The 21,939-nt window shown below is 45.6% G+C and overlaps 1 protein-coding gene and 1 pseudogene across 2 annotated transcripts in view; both read right to left on the bottom strand.

Moving 5' to 3' along the window:
• The window catches only part of DYM (dymeclin), a 546,263-nt gene that overhangs the window by 356,111 nt on the left and 168,213 nt on the right, over positions 1 to 21,939 (bottom strand). The gene's annotated exons all lie outside the window — the stretch shown is intronic.
• Positions 13,270 to 13,400, bottom strand: LOC120925209 (annotated as a pseudogene).

Genomic DNA, 21,939 nt, shown 5'->3' with positions numbered 1-21,939 from the left:
GGTTGGTATCATACCTGACCACATGTTCAGCACTATGGCTAATCCAGAATAAACACAGGCTAAGATGGCAGTTTCCTTGGCTATGAAGCAAATATCCCCAAACTGCGGCCTGCAGGCCACATCCAGCCTGCTATGAGATTATATCCAGCCTGCTGCTAGGGTCAGTGGTAGATCTTCAGACGCAGGTCTAAAAAGGGACACATTGATTTGGACCGCCATGAAAGGGGCGACTCTAGTGGAGGCAATGATTTAATGAGGGTGGAGCCTGAGAGGGACCCTCGTGGAAAAGGCGAGCCTGAGGGGGACCCTCGTGGAAGAGGCGAGCCTGAGAGGGACCCTCGTGGAAGGGGCGAGCCTGAGAGGGGACCCTCGTGGAAGGGGCGAGCCTGAGAGGGACCCTCGTGGAAGGGGCGAGCCTGAGAGGGGACCCTCGTGGAAGGGGCGAGCCTGAGAGGGAACCCTCGTGGAAGGGGCGAGCCTGAGAGGGAACCCTCGTGGAAGGGGCGAGCCTGAGAGGGAACCCTCGTGGAAGGGGCGAGCCTGAGAGGGAACCCTCGTAGAAGGGGCGAGCCTGAGAGGAAACCCTCGTGGATGGGGCGAGCCTGAGAGGAAACCCTCGTGGAAGGGGCGAGCCTCAGAGGGAACCCTCGTGGAAGGGGCGAGCCTGAGAGGGAACCCTCGTGGAAGGGGCGAGCCTGAGAGGGAACCCTCGTGGAAGGGGCGAGCCTGAGAGGGAACCCTCGTGGAAGGGGCGAGCCTGAGAGGGAACCCTCGTGGAAGGGGCGAGCCTGAGAGGGAACCCTCGTGGAAGGGGCGAGCCTGAGAGGGAACCCTCGTGGATGGGGCGAGCCTGAGAGGGAACCCTCGTGGAAGGGGTGAGCCTGAGAGGGAACCTCGTGGAAGGGGCGAGCCTGAGAGGGAACCCTCGTGGAAGGGGCGAGCCTGAGAGGGAACCCTCGTGGATGGGGCGAGCCTGAGAGGGAACCCTCGTGGAAGGGGCGAGCCTGAGAGGGAACCCTCGTGGAAGGGGCGAGCCTGAGAGGGACCCTCGTGGAAGGGGCGAGCCTGAGAGGGACCCTCGTGGAACGGGCGAGCCTGAGAGGGACCCTCATGGAAGGGGCGAGCCTGAGAGGGACCCTCGTGGAAGGGGCGAGCCTGAGAGGGACCCTCGTGGAAGGGGCGAGTTTGAGAGGGACCCTCGTGGAATGGGGGAGTTTGAGAGGGACCCTTATTTATGAAATGGGTATTTTTTTTATTAAAGTTCTCCGTTGCTCTGAATCATGTGGATTACAAAATAGATAAAGGTTAAACATATTTAGTATCTTAAAGTGGTTGTAAACCCAACCACACAACTTGCACCTAAGCCTAGATTAAGGCTAACCTGTAGGTGCAAGAAATATCTCCTTAACCCACATGGTTAAGAAAATATTTACCCAAAAACGGGCACCAATGCCTTTCTCTTGCAGGGTTTTAAAAAATAAAAATAAATACCGGGTTTACTTCCTTAAAAACTTTTATAAGAGATAAAAAAAAATTGACTTTCGAATACAATGTGGTCCTCGTATTCAAAAGTTTGGAGACCCCGGATAAGCTTTAAACAAATGACACACAAATTTACAGTGCATTTAATCTCATTAAGCTAAAATAATAAATTTGCACAAAATGCATTTTAACAAAAAAGTACACGCCGACATAGTACCACTTTGAATCCACGAAAATTAAAATCAGGTGCTCCTAATTAGGTGCCCATGATATACAAACCTAATTACTGATTACGCAGGTGCAATCTGTCTTATTTAAGCCTCAAATTTAGAGCCGGATGTTCTTTTTGTGATTGAGATGCGTTTGGCGTCACCATGACACGATCAAAAGAGTTCTCCAAGACCTTCAAAAAGAAGGCTGTGGATGACTATGTAAGGATTCCACCCTAAGAAAAATAATCTACAAATGGCGTAGATTTCAAATCACTGCTAATAAGCCCAGAACTACCTATATTTAACCCAAGAGCCGACTGTTAACAGGTAAAAGTCGTTTCAAGGAATCAAAAAATTACATAGTGTGACCCGCAGGAAACACTTGCAAGAGTTAAGAGTCAAAGCGCACACATTTACAATCAGAAAGCGATTGCGCCAATTTAACCAACATGAGAACTGTTACAGGAAAAAAGCCTTTGCTGTCCAAAAAGAAAACTGCCAATAAACATACAGGCAGGGACCAGGCCTTTAACTACTTAACCCCCGGACCATATTGCTGGTCAAAAGACCAGAGCACTTTTTGCGATTCGGCACTGCGTCGCTTTAACTGACAATTGCGCGGTCGTGCGACGTGGCTTCCAAACAAAATTGACGTCCTTTTTTTCCCACAAATAGAGCTTTCTTTTGGTGGAATTTAATTACCTCTGCGGTTTTTAGTTTTTGTGCTATAAACAAAAATAGAGTGACAATTTTGAAAAAAATAATATTTTTTACTTTTTAAAATAAGGCACCGTACACACGAGGAGACATGTCCGATGAAAACGGTCCGAGGACCGTTTTCATCGGACATGTCTCCTGGGAGCTTTTGGTCTGATGTGTGCACACACCATCAGACCAAAATCCCTGCGGACAGAGAACGCGGTGACGTAGAAGACACCGACGTTCTCAAACACGGAAGTGCAATGCTTCCACCCATGCGTCTAATCAATACGACGCATGCGCTGGATTTCGGGACGCTGGTTACACGTCATAACCAGCGGACATGTCCGATTAGGTGTACTAACCATCGGACATGTCCGACGGACATGTTTCCAGCGGACAAGTTTCTTAGCTTGCTAAGAAACTTTTGTCCGCTGGAAACCTGTCCGCGGACCAGTTTCAGCGGACATGTTCGACCGTGTGTACGCGGCCTAATAAATATCCCCCAAAAATATATTAAAAAAACTATTTTTTTCCCTCAGTTTAGGCCGATACGTATTCTTCTACATATTTTTCGTAAAAAAAACACAAAAAAAACGCAATAAGCGTTTGATTGTTTTGCGCAAAAGTTATAGCGTTTACAAAATAGGGGGTAGTTTTATGGCATTTTTATTATTTTTTTTTGTTTTACTAGTAATTGCAGCGATCAGCGATTTTTTTCCGGTACTGCGACATTATGGCGGACACTTCGGACACTTTTGACACATTTTTGGGACCATTGACATTTTTATAGAGATCAGTGCTATAAAAATGCATTGATTACTATAAAAATGCAACTGGCAGGGAAGGGGTTAACACTAGGGGGCGGGGAAGGGGTTAAGTATGTTCCCTGGGTGTGTTCTGACTGTAGGGGGGGTGGACTCACTAGGGGAAATGACTGATCGCTGTTCATACATTGTATGAACAGACGGTCAGGCATTTCTCCCCTGACAGGACCGGGAGCTGTGGGTTTACACCCACAGCTCCCGGTCCCCGCTCTGTAACGAGCGATCACGGGTGCCCGGCGGTGATCGCGACCGGGCGCGCGGGGGAGCCAGGAGCGCGCAGGGGGCGCGCGCCCCAAGTGGCCGCTTCAACTGCCGACGTAGAGCTACGGGCTCTCACGCAGGAGAGCCGACCTGCCGTCGTAGAACTGCGGCGGCTGGTCGGCAACCAGTTAAAGTATGCGCTATAGCTGGTAGCAGTAATCATTTATTTCTGAAAGCAGGCAAACCTCCTGCTGTCAGAACACAACAACATCACAGAGGGAGGGGTTTCCCTATCAACACTGTGTTGATGAGGGAATCAAGTGCATAATGTATGGCCAGCATAGGTGTGCGCAGCCTATTGTATTAGGGTGTGCACCCCGAAGCTCAAACACACGTGAGCGCCACCTGTTGTCACAGGGAGGAGGCTCTGTTGGTGGGAGACAGTTGATTGAGAGCATATTTTGTTACATCCTATGTATAGGTGTAATGTGTTCCTACAGTTGAACCTAGCCTTTAATATAATTGGGGGCATTTACACTGGCCACTGGGACCCCAACCCCCCACCTGGTGCCACCCCTGTATAATGATAATGCACATGGGGTGATTAGGGTGTGCCCAGGCACACCCGGCACACCCTGTGCGCATGCCTATGATGGCCAGCCTAAAAGGGTAGCTCCACTTGCATGGGGGGAAAAAGACTAACAAATAAAAAAATAATAATAATATAGCATATACAATTGTGACACAAGTCATATTGTAATTGAATGCTATAAAAAATTACCATTCCTTATCAATCTGCAGCTCTGTAATTTTCTGTACAGTGCAATGCAATATGGCTACCTGGAGGTGTTCTGTACACAGAACGTGTACAGTACACGCCCCCCCCCCCCCCCCCTTCGAAACATAATTTCCTGCTTGTGCGATTGGCTCACTGATTTTCCCAGAAGTCTACACCAAGATACAAGTCAGATTTTGGGAATCCCCTGCAACAAAATTTTTGGTGAGATACTCCAAATGGGAAAGAACGTCTAAAGGGATGCAGACCCAGCGGCTTTCCTCATTAGAGCCCCCGATTCTGCAGCAGCCGATTGTTAATTATGAAACCACTCCCATTAGCCTCACTACGTACAGGGGCACAGAGGAACAAACAGTGATTTTTTTTTCAGAACAAAACGGTAGGAATCAGCAACAAAGTTTGTTCAAATCCTTGTAATGTACACAGATCACCCAGGAGGGGAATGTTTTTTTTTCTCAACAAAAGTGGCGTTACACTTTAAATCTTTAAGATGTATAATTTGAAGTCCTGGGGTAGCCATGTCCTAAAAGGGAGGGTTGTGCTGCTGAAAAAAAAAAATGCCATGGGTGACCAACAACATGGCTGCCCCGTCGTCTTGCACCAGTTTTTGGGGTGCTTAGTTCATATTCTCATCACACGGCCTTCTGGACAATGTGGTGTGAACTTAAGAATCAAAAATAGACTTAATTGATCACAACAACAGACATTTTTGCTGCAAATTGAAGACCGTATATAAGAACCTCATACAAACCATGAAGAATGGTGGTGAAAATTTTATGGTTTCGGGTTGCTATGCTGCTTCAGGGCCTGGGCAGCTTCCAGTCAACAATAAATTAAGCATCATATCAAAGTGTGTTTGATGAGAATGTAAGGTCATCTATCAAAAAGTGAACGATGAACCAAAATTAAATTTTTTTAAATTATTATGGTCCCAATTATTATACCAAATTCATCAAGGAATGGTTACAAATTAAAAAATAAATAAATGTTGGGTCGGCATTTGAAATGGGCGGTTCATGCAGGGAAACCCACAGACATCTTGCAACTGCATCTTGAAAACGTATTGACTCGAGTATAAGCCTAGGGTGTCCATCTGCATGCCTCACTGTGCCCATGCCTTACTGTGCACATGACTAGACTGACGTTTAACATGGAAGGGGTGCCCAGCTTTTAAAAATCGGTGCTCCCCAGCTGTAGGTCCCCTAGACAATAAACTTTGCACACTTAGAGGAGAAATGGGGCTACATGTGTGCCAAGTTCCGGGTCAAGGGGACCTACGACCAGCCGATACCGGGTCCCCAAAATCACCGGAGAAATGACCGTTTAACATGGAAAGGGTGCCCGGCTTTGAAAAATCGGTGCTCCCCGGCCGTAGGTCCAAAGGACCTATGGCCGGCCAGTACCAGGTGCCCAAAGTCCGGGAGATCAGGTGCAAAAAGGTGACACGAGTATAAGCCGAGGGGGGCATTTTCAGCACAAAAAAATGTGCTGAAAAACTTGGCTTATACTCGAGTATATACGGTATACGTATATACGGTATACGTATATACGGTATACGTATATACGGTATACGTATATACGGTATACGTATATACGGTATACGTATATACGGTATATATACGGTAGATCTAATAAAACCTTTGTCGCATAAATGATACAAAAAAAAAATTTGACTTGTGTTTTTATTCACGTATAGCACCTTTAGATACCATTTGACATAGATCTAATGTTTGCCTCAGGACATATGTCAAAATGGCCAACAATCTCGATGGAGTGTCCTTGTTCACATGGCTTGCTGAGATGGACAAGAACAGAAGAAAAATACCTTTTCAAGGTAAAATGTGACTTAATGCTCCCTTCAGTGTTGCCAACATGTGTCACATCTTGGTCACTTAGGCTGGCCAAAGATTATGCAATTTCCTTTCCTTCAACCATGGGTTAAAGAAAATAAAATGTATTGATTCTCCCCATCAACACTGCTATTGTTTTCTGACCCTGAATGGTTTCCCCGCCACCAGAATACAATGATCACTGCTGGTGGCTGTACAGCGTTTGGAAAACACCTCACAGGCTGGTTGTACTGAAGTCGATCGATTGATTGACTTCAGTACAACCAACCTGCCCATAGATGCATTAAAATTCAGTTGGTACCTGCTGATCTGGCCAAATTTTGATCTATGGCTGGCTTTAGTCATGTGATCTCTGTTCTAAATGGCTTAAACTTCCCTTCGGCAGAGATTAAGTGATGAAACCCCAATGGTTTTGGCCATGTAGGAAGAAGAGTTAAGGCTGGCGGTAAATGTATTCTATCAAAATGTATGCATTTCAGCCCTTCTATTGTTCTTTATCAATCTGAAAAAGACCGATATAACATAGCTTTACCTCAACATCTGTTTTATGAATCCGTTTTTAGGTAATATATAGGAGCTGCCACTGCTTACAGGCGTCTTATGGTGCAAATTCTGGGGCTGTCATACTGATCCCAGATACGAAGTCTAAAAATTGGTCAGCCTTTCTTTAATTGCTTTTCCGCTTCTTCCCTTAAATGGTCTTCACATTCCTTGACAGGTCGAAAAGTGTTAAGTAGTGTGGTGTTGCAGGTTGACTTGCAAATGTTATAGCATTCTGAAATATTTGAACATATATATGCCTTCCATGCTTGTTCTGGGTCAATGTTCCAACTAGGGCTGCAACTAACGATTATTTTCATAATTGATTAGTTGGCCGATTATTGTTTCGATTAATCGGATAATAGCCTTAAAAAAAAAATTAGCATTTAAAAAAAAAAAAAAAAAAATTGCCCAATTTGTTGATGGCCAGATTACAAAACACAAATTGCTGCAAAAACACATTGCATGCTTTTCTGCAGCTTCTCCATTGAAATAAATTGAACCAAAAAAACCAAAATAGCACCGTTTTGCGTTAAAAAGTCCTTGCCCTTTCCGAATACGCAGCAACTGAAAAAAAATCATGGATGTGAACGTGTCCCATAGGAAAATATGTAAATGAACTGTAGTGTGTTTCTGCAAAAAGCACCAAAAAACAGAGGTGTGAACCCAGGCCTGCGATGTTTAGTAACATAATGGGGTTAAAAAAACAAAAATAAGTACAAAAATACAAAATAATTGCTACTGTAAGGGGTTCATTTTGTTTACTGTGGGACAGTGAAAGTAATATTTACAGTAGCGATTTGCTTTTTTGTACGATAAAGGGCTAATTTTAGTTTTTTTAACCCCATTATTTTACTGGCTGATTAATCGATTATGAAAATTGTAATCGATTAATTTCATAAATCGGTTAGTTGTCGATCAATCGATTAGTTGTTTCGGCCCTAGTTCCAACTCCTAACTAGTCATGCTCAGGATGCTGAACCATTATTACCAATGGTGGCTCTTAAGCCTCGTACACACGGTACGATTGTTGGAAGGGGATTGTCCGTTGACAAACTAAATTCTTACCATTAGTACGCGCCTTTAGACAATTGTTTTCCAATTTTTAGCCAACAAATGTTGGATGGCAGGCTAGTAAAATTTCGGCGGACAACGGCTCAATGTCTGATTTTCGTATGGTCAGTACACAAATCGGTCACACACAGTCGAAAGTACAAACACGCATGCTCGCGCTGGCACAGGATAAGATGAAGCTGTTCCATAAAGTATGGGACCCGTAGATTCGTTATCTGTCAAATGACCCCAGGACTGTTGCGAACTAGACTGTACCCAGTGAGATAGATTCCCGAGCTCGGAACTAGAACTCCTTCCTCTCCCTCCCCCTCCCGACCTGTTAACACACATTTTAGTTAAGCCTACTCCTTTCGCTTTAACTACTACTAGATTGGTTTAGCCGTCAGCTTTTTCCTACCCTCGGCGAGACATTTTTCTCTTACAATGTTGAGGGAGCTCTCTGCGATGGCGAGGACCGTTCTCCCTTGAAGGATAGGTGGGGAGCTGGTGGTTCTTGGTGAATGGAGCATGCTCAATTGAAACGGTAGGAGAGGGCTCATAAGGCCCTGTTCCACATAATCTCATATAAGGGTGGGTGAGTGAGTGAGTAAATGAATTACTTATATAGCGCTACAAATGCGAACTGAATCGCCTCAAGGTGCTTGGCATCTATTTTCCTTCAGTTTGACCATCAGAATAGATGGGTCTTTAGTTTTTTTCTGAAGGCCAGGTGATCAATTTCCATTCGGATATTAGTTGGTAAAGCGTTCCATAGTCGAGGTCCTTGAACGGAAAAACGACGTTCTCCTTTGGTCTTATATCGGGCTTTGGGAATTTGTAATAATTTTTGGTTAGTTGATCTAAGAACTCGATTTGGGTTTTGTTATTTGATTTTCTCACTTAAATATAAGGGCGCACTTCCGTGTACACATTTGTGCGTTAGGCATAAGGCCTTGAAAGTGACTTGGTCCTTTATAGGCAGCCAATGGAGGGATCTCAGAAACGGGGTGATTGGTTCCCAAGGTTTTTTCCCTGTTACTAGTCGAACTGCCATGTTTTGGATGATTTGGAGCTGGGCGAGCTGGTACTTTGGGAGTCCAAGGTAAAGGGCATTTGCATAATCCAATCTAGAGTTAATGATTGACCCTACCACTACCGATGTGTCTTCCTTAGGGATGAAGGGAACCACTCTTTGTAGGAGCTGTATAAGATGGTGCGATCCGCTAATTACTGATCCTATTTGTGCATCCATTGTCATGTCCGAGTCAGAGATGACTCCTAGACTTTTGACCTTGGTGCGAGGGGTGGAGAGCATCATTGGAGCAAGGCCTGTGTATGATTAATATTGATGTGAATATGCCCCAGGTTGAACCGGGAAATAGTACTGTGTTGGTGTTACTTGCCAGTGAGTTATTTCCTGACTGTTGGACTAGCTACCGAAGTTGTATGCTGTATAAGGTTAAGCGGAGACATTTATTTCTTGCTCTCACTATTGCAAAACTTAATAAAAATGATTGAAACATAAACACACATGCTTGGAATCAATGCTCACCAAACGCGAAATTAGCAGAAGGGGCCCAAAGGGTGGCGCACAAGAGCTGAAATTCCTCTTAGTACGGCACTACGTTCGTGTCACGATAATTGTGTAACGTTAGTATGCAAGACAAGTTCCTGGCACATGCCCTTTTGACAAAAATCAGGCACTTGGTTGGCCAACAATCGTACCGTGTGTACGAGGCTTTAGGTTCCGTTGAATAATCTCAACTTGCAGTTGGTCAGAATTGGTTCTCTCACCTATAAGTGATTATTAGGACGCCTCAATATCAAGCAGCTGAAGATCGATGGATCACATGTACAGTAAATGTTTTGATCATCATTGCACTGGCATGACCCCAATCCAAAAGATCCTGTGGTCCAGGAGTTCTCAACACCACCACCAGGAGCAGATAATAATTAACCCCCCCCCAAGAATTCAGTGAATCGTGTGTTTTCCTCTCCTCGTAAACAGCAGTTAAGACTTTCCTCCTACAAGTGTATGTGCACAGTAATTGCTCCCATAGATCTGGAACCCATTTGGATGAAAAGCGGCATTAAAAGCTCGAGCTTTTTGTTAACAGCCAATGGTGAAGCAGACTTTCCACATCTTATAAATTTAAGGATTAGCTTGATCAAAAAGCACGGTAATTAAATCAACTCCTTCCCAATTAAAAGAAAAGCCAATTTTACACTTCCATGAACAACTAAAATCACGGTGAAAGGAGAATTATTCTTAAAATAAACAGAACTCCAGTTTTAAGAACACTTTCCAAGCAGCCAATGCACAAGTGTATTTTTTTTTTTAGTTTCATACAGGCAAACATTTATAATGGTCTACCTTTATTAGGGAGAACAAGACTGATTTTTTATTTATTTTTTAACTCTGCCCTTATTGAGTCCCTCCTGAGCAGTGGTTCAAACTCACGTGCAAGCAAGGCACTGGTTGTTTCTATATAGCCACAGAACTTTGTTACCTTGGATTGGCCAAAGCCCTAAAATGTCAAGGCCAGACCCAAATCGTTAGACATGTTGAGTTGAGTTGAGAGGTATCTAAACCACTTCAACCCCGGACCATTTTGCTGGTCAATGACTGGGCCACTTTTTGCGATTCGGCTGTGCCTCGCTTTAATTGACAATTGCGGTCATGCGACGTGGCTCCCAAACAAAATTGACGTGCTTTTTTTCCCCCACAAATAGAGCTTTCTTTTGGTGGTATTTGATCACCTCTGCGGTTTTTATGTTTTGCTCTATAAACAAAAATAGAGCAACAATTTTGGAAAAAAATAAGTATTTTTTACTTTTTGCAGCAATAAATTTTCCCCAAAAATATATTAAAAAAACAAATTTTTTTCCTCAGTTTAGGCCGATACGTATTCTTCTACATATTTTTAGATTTTTTTTAGATTTTATTTTTTACTAGTAATCAGCGATTTTTAGCAGTACTGCGACCTTATGGTGGACACTTCGGACACTTTTGACACATTTTTGGGACCATTGGCATTTTTATAGCCATCAGTGCTATAAAAATGCATTGATTACTGTAAAAATGTCACTGGCAGGGAAGGGGTTAACACTAGGGGGCGAGGAAGGGGTTAATTATGTTCCCTCATTGTGTTCTAACTGAAGGGGGGTGGGACTGACTAGGGGAAATGACAGATCGCTGTTCATACATTGTATGAACATGAGATCAGTCATTTCTCTTCCTGACAGGACCGGGAGCTGTGTGTTTAGACACACAGCTCCCGATTCTTGCTCTGTAACGAGCGGGTGCCCAATGGTGATCGCGCCCGCTGGGCACTCGCATCGGCACCAGGGGCGATCAGGGCACGCGCCCCTAGTGGCTGCAATGCAAAATCACGTTATATTACGTGATTTTGCGCAGCTGAGCTGACCTCCCGCCGTAAAACTATAGTGGGCAAGAGGTTAATATAGCGCGGTCTTACCCCGAAGGGTCCCAACGCTCATGTCTATGGCCTACAGCAGATGCACCTGATAGATTGAGAAAATAGCCTGATCAGGAAGAGGTTAGTCATTTATTTGAAATTAGACAGCGTCAGAGGTTAGGCCACCCAAGCATGCATGATTGCATGGTCAGAATGCTTAACCTCCCTGGCAGTATGATTATGTCAGATTTTTGATGCTCAAAGCGGTACAATTGTTTTGCATGAAAATTTGGCGTTTTATATTGTAGGCCTGCAATTCTTAGTAATAACTCACTTAAATCTGTCCAAACAAGAGTCTAGTAGACATCCCGGGTATGATAAAGTATGAAACACAAAATCCTAAATTATAATATAATAACTATAAATAATAACAACTAATTAGAGCCGGTTCACACAGGGGCGACCTGGGATCCGACTTGAAGTTGCCCCAAGTCGTCCCAAGTCGCGTGGTTGAGAAAATCAATGGAAGTGAATGTGAGCCGTCTTAATACACACTACTGCAGTCGCTCCGACTTCAGAAAAGGTTCCTGTACTACTTCAATCTGACTTGTAGGCAACTTGTACCCATTGATTTCAATGGAAGTTGCCTCAGAAGTCTTCTCACTGTCTTAACTGAGGCAACAATACAGGAAGATAACATACATTTCTCAGGCAAACCCCTCCCTCCCCCTCCCTCCCACAGAGCTGATTGTTGTTTGATTGGCCACTGGAAAGTCTCCTGTCCTGGAAGCCACTTGAAGTTGCCTTGTACTGTCCTGGAGGCGACTTGAAGTTGCCTTGTAAGTTGCCTGATGATTCATACTCAAGTCGTGTCCAAGTTGCCTCCCAAAGTCGTGCTAGAAGTGCGTTGCGACTAAAATGATAAAAATTAAGTCAAAAACAATTTGCTCAGTTGCAGAATTGTCACGGTCAATTCTTTCAGTGTTTGACGAATTTCCCGACAAATCGTTTGATTCTGCAAGTGATCCTAATTTATTATCGCTGTTTTCCAGCTGGTCTAAAACCACTTTTGACGTAAAGGGACACTTTTTGGTTGCTATGGACAATCTCTAGTTTCAAGGCAGAAAGAACCGTATTTATAATGTAAAACTGCATGCAGGGCACTGGACAGACCACTAAGGACAAAAGAGATTTTTTTTTTTTTTTTCTGTTGAAAAGCCTGTGGCGTGCAAAACACAACCCAAAAACTCCACCCGGTGCAGGAAAAATGTGCACACACATAAAGAGGTGCAACAAAAAACTGTGACGGGTGCATCGTCAAGTGGTCCTCCGAAAAGGACCCAGCTCTGATCCCCCTGGGCGTTAGGCTCCTGGCAGGGAAAAGAGTAAACTGTGGTCCATGCAGCCGAAGCCACAAGGACCCAACATCCTCAGAGGGACTGCCGAAACAGAACCCTCCTCGGTGAGGCTCCCCCGAAGGGAGACCCCATGAGAGCCGGCGAACTTAGCCAGAAGGCCGGGTCCACCAACTCCCAAGACTTTCAGAGCGGGTCCGAGGACCAGCACCCTACTCATCACACATAAAGTGCAGTGCACCAAACAAAAAAGTGACAAAACAGACAAACACGGGGAAAATAATAAAATAAAGTGGGGAAAAGGAAGATGGGAGAGTGAGGAAAGTGACCAATGTGAAATACATTGGCCGGCCCTCCGGCCAGGATAAAAATTCCACTGGTCCTAGCCAAAAGGCCCGGCCCAAGCGGCAGGTGTGAAAAGTGTGTTGTGGAGATCAGTGACCTGAAGGTGCCACACGAAGGTGCCCTCAAACACTCGTGCAATGTATGGCACCCCTGGACTGCCACTCCAGGGGCACAATCTCCACGGGCTTTTCAACGGTCCCTAGCCCCCGGTCCGGACCGGCAGCACCCTTCCCAGGAAGGTGGGAGAAGAGGTTGGGGAGAGCCTACTGACGCAGACTCCACCCACAACCCCCAACTCTCCCACCTAATCACATTCTGGAAGTACTACTCACTCCTTCCCGGTTAAAGGAGAAGCAGAGGTTCCCTCCAGAACAACTGACTGGGGCAGATACCACCAAATCCAGGCCAACGGCCAGGGACCCGGCCTCTTGGCTTCGACCTCATGCCTCTCTGTCCACATCAGAAGGCTTCCACCTCCACACCAACAGGCTTAGCGTCCGCCGACTGCCATCCCTTTCCCCCTGCCACAGGGTACCGGGGACAGTCAGCTTAGCACCACCTATTGGCAACTGATAAGAACAGATACTACACTTGATCTTAGCCAAAAGGCCGAGAAGGACAAAAGAGATATGAAATAATTTGATACAGTACTGTAATCTGTAAGAGAACGGAGCTCGGCACTGTGAATCGATCGGAGTACACCACCCGCGGAAACAGCTAGGGAGACATCGCAGGATCCAGGAGACAAGGAAAGTAACTTTGCCTGGATCCTGCAATGTGTGTAAACACACATCCCTGTTCTGAGAGAAGATGCAGATCGTGAATTCCTAATAGCTAGGAACCACGATCTGTCATCTCCTACAGTGAGTCCCATCCCCCACAGTTAGAACATACACTAGGGAACACAGTTAACCCCTTGATCGCCCCCTAGCGTTACCCCTTCCCTGCCAGTGACATTTACACAGTAATTAGTGCATTTTTATAGCACCAATCGCTGTATAAATGCCAATGGTCCCAAAAATGTGTAAAAAATGTCCGATGTGTCTGCAATAATGTTATAGGTCATTAAAATAAAAATCGCAGATCGCCGCCATTACTAGTAAAAAAAAAAAAAAAAAAGACATAGATCTATCCCCTATTTTGTAGCCGCTATACATTTTGCGCAATCCAATCAATATATATTATTGCAAGTTTATTTACCAAAAATATGTAGAAGAATACGTATCGGCCTAAACTGAGAAAAAAATTTGATTTAAAAAAGTTGCAAAAAGTACAAAATAGTGTTTTTTTTTTTCAAAATTTACGCTTTTTTTGTTTATAGCGAAAAAATAAAAACCGCAGAGATGATCAAATACCACCAAAAGAAAGCTCTATTTGTGGGGGGAAAAAAAGGATGTAAATTTTGTTTGGGTACAGTGTCGCACGACCGCGCAATTGTCAGTTAAATCGGCGCAGTGCCGTATCGCAAAAAATGGCCTGGTCATTGAGCAGCCAAATCTTCCAGGGCTGAAGTGGTTAAATAAGTCAGCAATTAAAAGGATGCTCTGACAACCCTGTTCATGGGCACTCCTAGTCTTGGCTATTCTTTTCCTTCTTTATTCTATCAGCAGCCACTGATATGACTCCCCAGGCAAACAGCTAAATACACAGATTAAATCCATATGTGGGAGCTGTTTAATCTGCCAAAGAATTTGTACTTCTGTCCCGGCAGTTTTGGGATTTACACAGACAAGCCAGACAGCACAGCCAGGTAGACATCACTTACTTAAAGTGTTACTAAACCCAGGAGCCTGCATTCACTAGATCTGGTCTCCCACAGAACACACAACAAGGAAATGCAGGTATTTTATTATAAACTGCTTAATACCTTTTCTCATCAGCGGTATATAGCAGTCTTGTAACTTCTCTCAATGCATGGTTAAAGCTTGTAGGAGGAGTTTTTATTCCACTCTGGCTGTCCTATGAGGCTGCAGGACCCCTGATTCTCTGTCTGGACACTGCTGATTGGCCCTCTGCTTACATGCACCCTCCCAAGAAAAAAAAAAACTCTCTAGCAATACACACCAAACTGAGCATGTGCAGAGCGACTCCAAAGGCTCTGCATGATCAGCAGATGGGCCAGGGACTGTGGAAGAAGAGGAGGATCAAAGAAGACAGGATCAAATAGCATTTTTACACATGCAGAGGATAACCCCCTTAGGTTCCACAGTGAGTATAACCAGCATGCTATACTGCATATACAGACTGATGTGTTGTGGGTTTAGTAACACTTTAAATTATACTGTAGCGCCCTCTATCCCACGGAAATGTTCTGACTGGACAGTGAAAAAGTAGCCATAGACCGAGGAGGTCATCCCTCCTGTCACTCTTCCTATGAGCATGCTCCTCATCAGCACACCTGATTGGCTACCAGTCCATCTCTGTCCCCCAGTCTGAGTAATGCGGTTTTAGGAATTGCAAGAGGCCAATACAAAGTCACATGCTGGTAATTATACTATTTGCATGTTAAAAAACTAAAAGGTAATGAATACAGAACTGAATTAAATTTATGTCCGAGTAGAGTTTAACTTTAAATATAAAGGATTTCAGATTTTATTTTTATTTTTTCACTTTTGGTCTCCGTGGAGGTTTTAACTCACTTCTTGTCCCAGGCAACACCTGTAACTAGAACAGAAAGTGAGGGCAAACCACACCAACATGGCCCAAAAACAAAAAATATAGCCGTTTTAATCCCTCCACCTTTATCAAAAAAGGGCATAGTTAAGCCAAAACTTAAGCATGTGCTAGTGAATATCTCCCACTTGTGCTAGACAAATTAAACTTTGAGACAAGTGGAGGTACTGCCACAGTGGTGAGAAAGGCTGCAAGCATAAGGGATGGGGTGGGAAGGTTGTTCAGCCACAGGGGATGGGGCGGGAAGGTTGTTCAGGCACAGGGGATGGGGCGGGAAGGTTGTTCAGGCACAGGGGATGGGGCGGGAAGGTTGTTCAGGCACAGGGGAGAGGGCGGGAAGGTTGTTCAGGCACAGGGGATGGGGCGGGAAGGTCGTTCAGGCACAGGGGATGGGGCGGGAAGGTCGTTCAGGCACAGGGGATGGGGCTGGAAGGTCGTTCAGGCACAGGGGATGGGGCTGGAAGGTTGTTCAGGCACAGGGGATGGGGCGGGAAGGTTGTTCAGGCACAGGGGATGGGGCGGGAAGGTTGTTTAGGCACAAGGGATGGGGCGGGAAGGTTGTTCAGGCACAGGCGATGGGGCGGGAAGGTTGTTCAGGCACAGGGGATGGGACGGGAAGGTTGTTCAGGCACAGGGGATGGGGCGGGAAGTGTGTTCAGGCACAGGGGATGGGGCGGGAAGTGTGTTCAGGCACAGGGGATGGAGCGGGAAGGTTGTTCAGGCACAGGGGATGGGGCGGGAAGGTTGTTCAGGCACAGGGGATGGGGCGGGAAGGGTGTTTAGGCACAGGGGATGGGGCGGGAAGGTTGTTCATGGCACAGGGGATGGGGCGGGAAGGTTGTTCATGGCACAGGGGATGGGGCGGGAAGGTTGTTCATGGCACAGGGGATGGGGCGGGAAGGTTATTCAGGCACAGGGGATGGGGCGGGAAGGTTGTTCAGGCACAGGGGATGGGGCGGGAAGGTTGTTCAGGCACAGGGGATGGGGTGGGAAGGTTGTTCAGGCACAGGGGATGGGGCGGAAAGGGTGTTCAGGCACAGGGGATGAGGCGGAAAGGGTGTTCAGGCACAGGGGATGGGGTTGGAATGTTGTGCACGAAGCAGGGAAGGGGGTGGGAAGATTGTTCAGGCACAAGGGATGGGGGGGGGGGGGGGTGAGAAAGTTGTGCATTCACCAGGGATGGGACGAGAAGGTTGTGCTGGCACCAGGAAAGGGGTAATAAGGTTGCGCAGACAATGGGGATGAGGTGGAAAGGATAAGCAGGCATGGCGACAGTGAAAGGGACCAAAGTGTGCAGAAACCGTGGTGGGATTCAGGATAGTGGAGCTGGGATGGGTGCATGATCCTGTGATCTTAAGGGAAAGGATTGTCTGCAGGTATAGTGGGGAGAGTAGGGGCTGGAGTGTGCATGTGCAGTAATGAAAGCAGGGGCAAGGGAATGCGGCAGCATGGTGGTAGGAGTGCTTTCAAACAGAAAGGTCTGCCACACATGTGCAAAATCTCTATTGCTGACAACTTCACGCATGCACAGGTGAGTTCCACGTCATCCCGCACACACATCTAAGATGACTGCATACCGTTTAGTGTTACTAAAGCATTTGTAGGGGATTTTGCATTCAATTCTGTATACTAGAATAAAAATTAAAACACCAATTTTCTTCCGGTATCCTCGTCTTACAATATATATAAGATAATCGGTATTTTCCTAGCCAAATTCATTGAATGGAGCCCTTCAAAGAATATCTATAACACATCCAAAACTACGCCAAAGCACATATGTTAACACTCACAAAAAATACATGAATCTGGTATAAAACAAACCCCAAACGTGGGCATATACTAAACACCCAGCTCAGTTTGGCTTCAAAGGATCAGGGGATGATGAGATCAGGCCAGGCAAACTAAATGGACTTCATTTTAGCATAGTTGCAATGTTACCTGGACACGCCAAGCCTCATTTTTCTTATCGCTGGAATTCCTCCAAATATCCATTTGTGGATATATGGATTATTACTACCTTTATCTTTCTGGCTGCATTGACCCTTTAAGAATGACACTTCCCTTTGCTGGAATGAAGCTGGCTATCGACGCCATGGAAAAAAACATTAAAAGGGACACCAGTTACAATATGAAACAGCTGGCGCTGGAACAATGGAATCGGCAAGGAGCAGCATTAATTGTGTCAGGCTCGCTGAGAACTCTGAAATAAAGCTGGCCCTGCATCCGTGCACAGAAATAAATTCCTTATGGGGGAAATTCTCAGAGCGCAAGGCGCAGACACACATAAGAAGACTTCGGGAGTTTTTCCTTTGGTGCCTTTCAGCACATAAATCAATATAATAATAAGAAGTCAGAGGTAGCTGCAGAAGAAAGTTCTGCCCTCCAACGACGACACAAAAGCCGAGCTGGCAGCCATTTGATGCCAATATGCATCAGATTAATTTCTGACAGTGTGATTTCATACTCTTCAAACACACTTTGCCCCGTATTTTTATTATATTTTGCATATTTTTATTGCCAATACTGCATTTGCTGTTCATTTGTTGAAGAAATAAGCAAATATGTTTGCCTTGGGTGCTAAAAATGAATCTGGATAAACATAACTTTTTAGAGGGCGTCCTAGTGGTGATAGGATGTTAACTTTCAGCAAACTGCACATGAAATCGCACTGCTTTTAAGTCGCCCTAAAGTAGAGAGATATAATCCGTCTGTCCATACTGTGCGCAGCCCAGGTATGGGGCTACAGGGAAATACCGTATTTATCGGGGTATTGCGCGCTCCGGCGTATAACGCGCACCCCTAAAGTGGACCCGACATTCCTGTAAAAAAAAAACATTTTATTACATTTTACTACTTACAGTTTTGGTGTCTTGCGCGGTGTCCATCGGCCACCTCGTCGGGTCCGGCGTCCGTCTGCGGCTTCGGGTGTCCTCTTCGTCGGGTCCGGCGTCCGTCTGCGGCTTCGGGTGTCCTCTTCGTCGGGTCCGTCTGCGGCTTCGGGTGTCCCCTTCGTCGGGTCCGGCGTCCTTAGGCTGCGGTGTCCAGGACGTGAGCGCGAGAGGGGCTGAGCCTGCCCGACTATACACGAGTGTACTGCGCTCGGTATATGCCGGCGCAGTGTTCAAACTCGGCACGGGAAAGCGGGTATCGGCGTATATCTCGCACCCACGATTTTGCCCTGATTTTCAGGGCAAAAAAGTGCGCGGTATACGCCGATAAATACGGTACATAGGATGAGTGTTCAGGAGCTGAGTGCATGTTAGGCTCCTTTTACACTTGTGCAACCTGAAAGTCAAGCGATTTTTCAGCGTTTTGATGTGACTTGAAGCAATGCCTGTGTAATCTTGAGGTCTATGGACCTCAAGTCGCATCAAAGTCAGACTAAAGTAGTGAAGGGACTACTTTAAAGCTGCACAGATATGCATGGCTCTCATTAAAAATCATTGGGTACGACTTGCCATGGCATTTTGCAGTCCCAAGTCGCAGGACAAGCCACACAAGTGTGAAAGGGACCTAAGGGTACAATATAGTGTCTGCTATTATATAAAATTTATATATATAAAAAAAAATCATAAAAAACTTAAAAATCATAGCATGCCATAGATCAGGGGTCTCCATACTTTTCAAGCAAAGGGCCAGTTTATGGTCTTTCAGACTTCAGGGGGGCCACATTCTGACCAGTCGGGATAGAAAATGCCCCAGGGCTGAGCATCAGTAAGAATAAACATGGCCCCAGTGTTGGTGGGCAGTAGGAGGAGGAATAGTACTCCATCATTGCTATTAGGGCCCTTTCACACGTGCAGACGAATGTATCCCTATGGGATTGCAGACGTTAGCGGATGATGTATCCGCTAACGTCCGTAAAGATCCGCGTCCGCAAAGTTCCGCTTTTTCAGACGGAAGAAAACCCTATTTTTCTTCCGTCTGGCGGAACGGAATGGATGAATACGGACACACGGTCCGTATTCATCCGATTCCCCATAGGGGAGAGCAGAGCAAAGACAGGGCGGTCTCTGCACAGTGTGCGGGGACCGCCCTGTCCGCCGACAGCTCAGCGGGGATTTATGGAGGATCCCCGCTGAGCCAAACGGGCTAACGGAGCGGATCAATATGGATCCGCTCCGTGTGAAAGAGCCCATAGTCTAAGAAATAGTGCCCCATTGTTGGTGCCATTGAGAGGAATAGTGCCTCATATCATTGGGAGCAATACTGCCCCAAGGGCTGGATGAAGGCTAGCAAAGGGCCACATCCGGCCCTTGGGCAGCAATTAGGAGACCCCTGCCATAGATGCTCTTTAGAATCTGTCTTGCAGTCAGTCCTGGACTGGAACAAAATAGAAGTCTGCCCATTTTAGACTGAGCAACCCTAGCCCAGGGGCCCTGCACTTGGAGCTTGGTGGCGGAACGCCAGGGCCCGGTCGCAAGTGCAAAATGTTTTGCTAATGCCTTATGAATCTCCCCAATTGTTTTTAATAGGGCTCTTTCCCATCGATGCATTTGTAAAAAATAAATAAAAAATCTTCGATACTTTGTATATCCAATGTAAGAGCTCATAGGCTGCAGGAAAAGGGGTGTGAGACGTGTTATTAAGACAATAATCCATCAATCCTTCCAATGCAGGAAAAGTGCAATCACATTGCTACACGATAAAAAGGTCTGAGAAATAAATTACAGAGGCGGCGTAGTGAAATTTTATAGAGAATTCTAATGTCTCCCTCAACAAGGAGGCCAAAATAAACTCTGTGAGGCGATAAACACATTACAACTGAGATCACAGCAACAAAATCACACAGCAGGCCAATGAGTTGATTAATGTGTTCTGTATGATCTGTGTGTCTGCAGAAGACCAGCATCCCCCCGAGTTTTTCGTCGTCACAATGCCAAGCATAGATGCCCCCCTACTTTGGTGTAAAAATTCAGATCCTTTCTGGCTGAAATGATTGAAATCAGGGTGGAAACTGATTAAAATATTACTATATGGCATTGTGGAGGTTTATTCCCAAAGCAATACGAGTCTTTGGTCATGCAAAACTAAGGAATTATTGAAGCTATCTTTAAAATGTATGTTCACTTTTTCAGAAAAAATGAACACCTTACCACATCCTTCCCAATGCAGACATTGTTATGCTCAAAAGTTTGCATCCCCTGGAAGAAATCGTGAAATTTTGGCATGGATATTGAAAATATGACGTGCCAAGAAATGTATTTTATTTAAGGATAGTGATCATATGAACCCATTTATTATCATATAGTTGTTTGGCTCCTTTTTAACCATTTGCCACTAAGTCATGTACATGATTGAACCCAAGTGGTTATATTGGGGTTATGGCTGCAGCTGTGGTCGGAGACCGTATCGTCTCCAATCACCTCTATGTTCTAGGCCAGTGATGGCGAACCTTCGCCCCAGATGTTTTGGAACTACATTTCCCATTATGCTCAACTACACTGCAGAGTACATGAGCATCATGGGAAATGTAGTTCCAAAACATCTGGGGTGCCAAGGTTCACCATCACTGGTCTTGGACAGCCTTTCTGGAGTGGTCATCACAGTCTCCTGACCTTAAAGCGGAGTTCCACCCAAAAGTCATCTTATCCCCCCCCTCCGTTGCCACAATTGGCACCTTTCAGGGGGAGGGGGGACAGGATACCCCGTCTTTGACAGGTATCCTTTCCCATTTCCGGGAGTCCCTGCTGCAGAGCTGTGACGTCACTGCGGGGCTCCCTCCTCCTCCCCTGGCCGCCGTCCAATAGGAGAGAGGATCTGGGCCTTATGCATGCGTAGTAGGGTTCCCGGCGTGAAGCCAAAAGGCTACACTGCCGAATTCCCGTGGCAGCAGAGCACCCAACAGCTGATGGAAACATCAGCTGCAGGTGCCGACATCACTGGACTCCAGGACAGGTAAGTGTCCATTTATTAAAAGCCAGCAGCTGCAGTATTTGTTGCTGCGGTTTTCTTCTTTTTTTTTTGGGCGGAACACGGCTTTAATATCATCGAGCCACTCTTGCATGAACCATGCGGTTCATGCAAGACGACCAAAGACTTTGCATGACCTGGAGGCTTTTGCAAAGACGATGAATGGGCAGCTATACAACCTGCAAAAACCTCATAGACAACTATTACAAAAGACTGCACGCTGTCATTGATGCTAAAATGGGCAATACACAGTATTAAGAAGTGTGGTACAGGGCTCATTTCATTTGTTTACTTATTGCCTTTTTTTTTTATTATTATTATTATTATTATTGTGCCATTCTGATATGACCTACAGTTACGGTATATAAATCCCATATGAAATAAAAGAAATGTGTTTTGCCAGCTACATACTGGATATTACCAATTCTCCAAGGGGATGCACACTTTTGAGCACAACTGTCCTCCATTGGTGACAGTTTCATTGTCGACTGAGGTCTTTGCAGTGGTCCTGGAGTTTGAAAGCTATGCTGGCTTTCTTCTTTCCCTAGAGACGATGCGGTGGATCAGAGTAGCT

Source organism: Rana temporaria, chromosome 1 (genome assembly GCF_905171775.1).
Source record: "Rana temporaria chromosome 1, aRanTem1.1, whole genome shotgun sequence".
NCBI classification, from domain to species: Eukaryota; Metazoa; Chordata; class Amphibia; order Anura; family Ranidae; genus Rana; species Rana temporaria.
The sequence above is the reverse complement of the archived record's forward strand: the minus strand, read 5'-3'. Positions and strand labels throughout refer to the sequence as shown.